Source organism: Schistocerca serialis, chromosome 2 (assembly GCF_023864345.2).
Source record: "Schistocerca serialis cubense isolate TAMUIC-IGC-003099 chromosome 2, iqSchSeri2.2, whole genome shotgun sequence".
Taxonomy (NCBI): domain Eukaryota; kingdom Metazoa; phylum Arthropoda; class Insecta; order Orthoptera; family Acrididae; genus Schistocerca; species Schistocerca serialis.
Window position 1 is genome coordinate 205,580,430 of NC_064639.1, and position 7,323 is coordinate 205,587,752.

Below are 7,323 nucleotides of genomic sequence, written 5' to 3' on the forward strand. Positions count from 1 at the left end.
GATTGGCTACAGCCTATTCTACATTACATTACATTTTAACATATTTGATTAGTCAAAGCTTGACCACTTTCACGTTGTAAATACAGTATCAATAATATCCATTACATAATAAACGTTAAATTCTTTTACATAAAACCAATACAATTTCCTTCTTAACTTTCAGTATCACGGCCCGTAGCCTTGCCCCAATGTGCTTTCTGATAAATAAATAAAGAACGAAAGTAACTATTATAAACTAAACGTTACAACAAATATTCTGTTACCTAATGATTCAATAAGTTGTCATGCTGTGATCGTTCAATGTGTTTTGTGCGGAGGAAATGATGATCTGATGCTTAACTGAAATTACTGATAGTTTAAATTCACTATATCTTTTAAACAAATAAAGTTGCAGAGTTGATATTTACAGCATTTTTCATTTTAATGATGAACTTCTATATGAAATGTCGATCGTTAATATCGACCAAAGCGTTCAGATTTTTAGTATTCAGGTCTTTGTTACAAGACTTGTTAAATTCCCTTTAACAGTAAATCCTAAACTATTATAGATATGATGAGAAAAGTTTTATTTGGATCACCATGAAATTTTATGGAGGATGGTAGATTAAAATTACTGTGGCTTCATTCCCTGCACTACTACAAAATTAAATAATTTTCATGAATGTTTCCCTTGATGGCCGACCTTAGGTCCGCTATATTTAACACTGCTACGTCTCCTTGGCCACAAAAGCCTCCTCCTGGGTTTCCCTATGACGTAGGTTCTCGTCTGTCTCACTCGCACAGTACAGCGCTTAGGCCTCAATAGACAATAGACTCCATCTCGCGGTGAATCTGCGCCCTTTGTGGCATACGGCTGGACTACAGACTTCGTTTCACAATTCATGTAGGCTGACTCTTTCTACATCTACATCTACATTTATACTCCGCAAGCCACCCAACGGTGTGTGGCGGAGGGTACTTTATGTGCCACTGTCATTACCTCCATTTTCTGTTCGAGTCGCGTATGGTTCGCGGGAAGAACGACGGTCTGAAAGCCTCCGTGCGCGCTCGAATCTCTCTAATTTTACATTCGTGATCTCCTCTGGAGGTATAAGTAGGGGGAAGCAATATATTCGATACCTCATCCAGAAACGCACCCTCTCGAAACCTGGCGAGCAAGCTACACCGCGATGCAGAGCGAGCGCCGCTCTTGCAGAGTCTTCCACTTGAGTTTGTCAAACATCTCCGTAACGCATCACGCTTACCAAATAACCCTGTGACGAAACGCGCCGCTCTTCTTTGGATCTTCTCTATCTCCTCCGTCAACCCGATCTGGTACGGATCCCACACTGATGAGCAATACTCAAATATAGGTAGAACGAGTGTTTTGTAAGCCACCTCCTTTGTTGATGGACTATATTTTCTAAGGACTCTCCCAATGAACCTCAACCTGCCACCCGCCTTACCAACAATTAATTTTATATGATCATTCCACTTCAAATCGTTCCGCACGCATACTCCCAGATATTTTACAGAAGTAACTGCTACCAGTGTTTGTTCCGCTATCATATAATCATACAATAAAGGATCCTTCTTTCTATGTATTCGCAATACATTACATTTGTCTATGTTAAGGGTCAGTTGCCACTCCCTACACCAAGTGCCTATCCGCTGTAGATCTTCCTGCATTTATTTCCGCCATATATTTAAATAAGAGCGCAGTGCTCGTTAAATCACAGAACCTAATATAAAAAATGTGACTGGTTGCTGTATTTCATTAAGTAAATCAATATACAGCCGTAGAGGTCAACCACCATTAACGCGGACAATTAATGTGTGCGCTCTCGTAACCAGCCGTCATGACAGACTGGAACTATCCTGTTTCTCGATTTCGCTAGACAGCCGTGTGGTATCGCTGAGCGTGCATGCGGAATCCCCGCTTGGAGAGAGGCGGGAGCAGGTGCTGAGTGAAATCCATCCGCCCGGGGTTTAGTTCTGTCCTCGCTTTTTGCCTTTGCTGCACGTGACCGGGGTCCATCCAGGTCTGCGATGGCAATCAGGAATCAGTATTCTGCGCGCGTAAAATAGCGAATATACCCCACCCCGGCAGCGCCGCTTCGCAGCTGCCGTATTATTTAGGACCCAGTGCAGGAAGAGCGAGCTTTTGCAATGTGAGAATAAATTCTGACGTAGCAAGGAAAGTGCAAATGCCCGTCTCTCTCTCTCTATCTCTCTCTTTTGTGACGGCCGTCCATTCAGCTTCTTCCATTGAAAACTCTGTCGGGATTCGCGAGTCAGCGTGAAACTCTACAGTGAGACAGACATTATTGTGAAGCAGAATTTCTTTTATTCAGTTTCGGAATTTTTTGTGAATAGCATCCCTAGAGGAAAACTTTGACATTTTCCCTTTCTAAATTCTGCTTGGCTGTGATAGACTGTTGTCTGCTACGAGGAGTTTATTAACTTTCGGAGCTATACGTCTTATCTTCTGTTAATTTGAAATACTGTTTTCTTTCTTTTCCTCTCACTCATGTGGGGACGCAAAAGTAATTGAAGTTCCTTTTCTGTTCAAACTACCAGCTAGTCATGTTACAACCTGCTTCGGTGTTCAGACATGTAGTACTGCTAAGACCTCGCCTCCGTCTGTGAGGCGTCTCTTATATCTTCACTTAATTAAATGTGTTTATAGATACGCAAATATTTAGGTTATTCTGGAACATATCGATGTGATTTTGCCCTGACGGCGCCTCACTCCGGATCCTGAACATCAAAAAAGGAGTGCACTACAAAACTTACGTTGCTTATACTCAGTTATTCCTAGGAAACTGTAATGTTAGAATTGTTAAACGGAATATTGTTTGATCTTTTTGTAGTGGGAAGTCGTTACTAGTTTTGAAGCAAGATTTTTGTTAGGTGGAAATAAACGAGGCAAACATTTTTCTTTAATGTAGGCATAGTAATTACGTTCTGGTCACTAAGATAGGAACCCTAAGAGAACAGCAAATAACGAAATTTTACGTATCTATGTTAATGTGTTTTTGAGTCATCAGTCTTGTGACTGGTTTGATGCGGCCAGGCACGAATTCCTCTCCTGTGCCAACCTCTTCATCTCAGAGTAGCACTTGCAACCTACATCCTCAATTATTTGCTGGATGTATTCCAGTCTCTGTCTTCCTCTAAAGCTTCTGCCCCGTACAGCTCCCTCTAGTACCATGGGTGTCACGTCCTACATCCTCTCTCTTCTTCTTGTCAGTGTTTCCTACATATTCCTTCTGTCTCCGATTCTGCGCAGAACCTCCTCATACCTTACCTTATCAGTCCACCTGATTCTCAGCATTCGTCTGTAGCACCACACCTCAAATTTTTCGATTCTTTTCTGTTCCGGTTTTCCCACAGTCCATGTTTCACTACCGTACAATACTGTGCTCCAAACGTACATTCTCTGAAACTACTTCTTCAAATTAAGGCCTGTGTTTGATACTAGTAGACTTCTCTTGACCAGGATAGTCTACTAGCATCAAACGTAGTCCTTATTTCGAGGAATATTAATGTCATTATGCCAAAGTAGCTATGTCTGTTACGTTTTCACGTTTAAAACGCTGAGCTGATTTCCATGAAACTGGTATGGAGGAAGAATGTAAAATACTTTAGTGTGTAGTACACACAGTGACCATGTAAAAAGGTGGTAAAATTAACTAATGCACACTACCAACGTATAGTATTATTGATATATTCTACAGAAAAAGACATCATCAGTTTTTCGAAATCTATCAAGAACTGCAGTTTTTCTACATCTACATCTACGTGATTACTCTGCAATTGACATTTAAGTGCTTGGAAGAGGATTCATCGAACCACAATCATACTGTCTCTCTACCATTCCACTACCGAACAGCCGGCGGGAAAAACGAACACCTAAACCTTTCTGTTCGATCTATGATTTCTCTTAGTTTATTTTGATGATCATTCCTACCCATGTAGGTTGCGCTCAACAAAATATTTTCGCATTCGGAAGAGAAAGTTTGGTGACTGGAATTTCGTAAATAGGTCTCGCCGCGAAGAAAAACGTCCTTGCTTTAATGACTTCCATCCCAACTCGCGTATCATATCTGCCACACTCTCTCCCCTATTACGTGATAATACAAAAGGAGCTGCCCTTTTTTGCCCCCTTTCGATGTCCTCCGTCAATCCCACCTGGTAAGGATCCCACACCACGCAGGAATATTCTAACAGAGGACGAACGACTGTAGTGTAAGCTGTCTCTTTAGTGGACTTGTTGCATCTTCTAAGTGTACTGCCAATGAAACGCAACCTTTGGCTCGCCTTCCCCACAATATTATCTATGTGGTCTTTCCAACTGAAGCTGTTCGTAATTTTTACACCCAGGTACTTAGTTGAATTGACGCCTTGAGAATTGTACTATTTATCGAGTAATCGAATTCCAACGGATTTCTTTTGGAACTCATATGGATCACCTCACACTTTTCGTTATTTAGCGTCAACTGCCACCTGCCACACTATACAGAAATCTTTTCTAAATCGCTTTGCAACTGATACTGGTCTTCGGATGACCATACTAGACGGTAATTTCCTTCTTGGAACAAAAGTAACTTCTTTTGTGCTTGGTTTTCAACGTAAGTTGAATACTCAAAATATTTGGGATTCCTCCAGACAGCTGTAAAACATGAACTTTATAGAAGAAAATTCCTTAATAACAATGAGAAAATAAGATATTAAGATCAGTTTAAAAACACATCACAACTACTTTAGTTGCCAAATACCGCAACAGACACGGCTTGAAGGATTCACAGTAGACAAGCGCAAAGCACGAGCTCTGAGCATGCGCGTGACTAGCAGTTCGGAGAAGTTTGACGAAAATCCCCAGACCAGTCGTGAAGTTTGCCAACCGCCCGTAACCGGTTTGGTGCCGCTTCTCTAGCAGCTTACTGCTGTTCTATAACATTGGGAAGCCGTCAATGGTGCTGTTCGAAAGCCATTTTTTCACTGCTCTTGTGCAAGACTGTTGCGAAGTACTGTTCGAACATATCTCACACCTTTTCCTGGTGTGATGTATACAGTTTTCGATTTTTGATAATAACTAATTTCTATAAATACAGCCTCTTTGAAACTAACACATGGGTACCGAAACGTGTCTGGGTGACAAGAAAAAGGATGATTGGAGGGCGAGACATGCGCATTGCAGGAATCAAAATAATGTGGAGCCGTCCGTCTGCAGTTTGTCAGTCGGCTGCTACATTTTATTGTAGCTCCTCTAGCGGCGTGCCACAATAGTGCTCCGCTGAGATTACCCTTCGTATTTTGCTTTGCAGAAGCTGATTTATGAAAACCAGCTCTGTATGTTAATTTATCCATGCTGGATCCTGGTCAACTCCATAGGCATTAAGGATTATTGGTGAAGAATTCAACCAGCCACAAACACTTTACGAAAAGCTTTATTTTATGCTATTGCCGTTATCGAGCAGTCAAGCGTATCTCTAGATGGCTTTCAATTACAGTAATGTACGAAGGCTATTCATAAAGTAACTTCTGTTTTCATACAGCGTATATAGAGCTGTGAAACTACCGCAGGATACTGTATACAGTCATAAGTAAGTGTAGACTACGGACGTTTCCTATTAGACTTGATCAGATAAGACTGTAACCGGATTATCAGTATGTTAGATGTGTTACAAACCTGTCGGGCGTACATCATATCGATCACATTGTTTGTGTATGCGATCAGTGTATTAATAGATTGCCGTGGAAACAGGAAGTGTTCAACCGTTCAGAAACTAAGTGAGGATATACGGGTAATCAAAAAGTCAGTATAAATTTTAAAACGTAATAAACCACGGGATAATGTAGATAGAGAGGTAAAAACTGACACACATGCTTGGAATGACATGCGGTTTTATTAGAACCAAAAAAATAACAAAGGTCACAAAATGTCCGACAGATGGCGCTGGACAGCAAAATTTTTACCGTGACGGGTGAGAGGTACACCGATATGTTGCAGAATCGCATCATCCCCAGCATGGCTGACAAACACCTGCTGGAACGTAGGATGGCGCTGCACCCCATATTGCTAGACGCGTGAAAGATCTCTTGCGTGCGTCGTTTGGTGATGATCGTGTGCTCAGCCGCCGCTTTCGTCATGCTTGGCCTCCCAGGTTCCCAGACCTCAGTCCGTGTGATTATTGGCTTTGGGGTTACTAGAAGTCGCAAGTGTATCGTGATCGGCCGACATCTCTAGGGATACTGACAGACAACATCCGACGCCAATGCCTCACCATAGCTCCGGACATGCTTTACAGTGCTGTTCACAGCATTATTCCTCGACTACAGCTATTGTTGAGGAATGATGGTGGACATATTGAGCATTTCCTGTAAAGAACGTTATCTTTGCTTTGTCTTACTTTGTTATGCTAATTATTGCTACTCTGATCAGATGATCTGTCGGATATTTTTTAAACTTTTGTATTTTTTGGTTCTAATAAAACCCCATGTCATTCCAAGAATGTGTGTCAATTTGTACCTCTATCTACATTATTCCGTGATTTATTCAGTTTTCAAATTTATACTGACTTTTTGATCACCCGGTATAAAGGGCAGCGTAACCTATGGAACATTTTTGTTCTGCATAATTATCATCCTGTCTGTTACTTAAAAACGAACAGTTTTTGCAGAAGACTGAAATTGTCGTTGTTTAATTTAGCTTTTATTCCAAAATCGTTGGCTCGTAACGTGAAACAGAGGGACATTGTAGTAAATCTAAAAAGAAAGAAATACTGATTTTTTATGTAACGCTAAAATAATTCTCCCCGAGAAAATTTACGAAACCGCGAAACAAAAATGGATCAGACATCGCTTCATCGAGCTTATATAATACATGTTTCTGTTATTTATTAACGTCTTTTGTATTTATCAATAATAACAGGTAACACTTGCTTTTGATCGAGATGAACAACTTTCTGTTAGTACAAAGTAAAACCAACGATTATGTATAATTTTTATGTTTGTGTATATAAACGGTACTTGCTTCAGAAGAAATTGCTTTGGCTGCGTAAGAGCTTAGTAATTACGTGGTCGACTGATTTTCATCTCTCATAAAACTCAATTTATATTCTCTAAGTATATACAAACAACCAAACGAACATAAAAGGAAAGAGAAGTCGTCGGCTCCCTGCTCCTCTCTTACGCATTCATTTATGTTTCTTTCGCTATCAGTAATGCTATCATTTACTATGACATTTATGTACTGTATCAAAACAATCGAGTAGTGGTTTTGATAGAGTGCAACTTTAAGCGTGCGTAATAGGAGAGGTAGTGGCGCCGCTCTTGCGG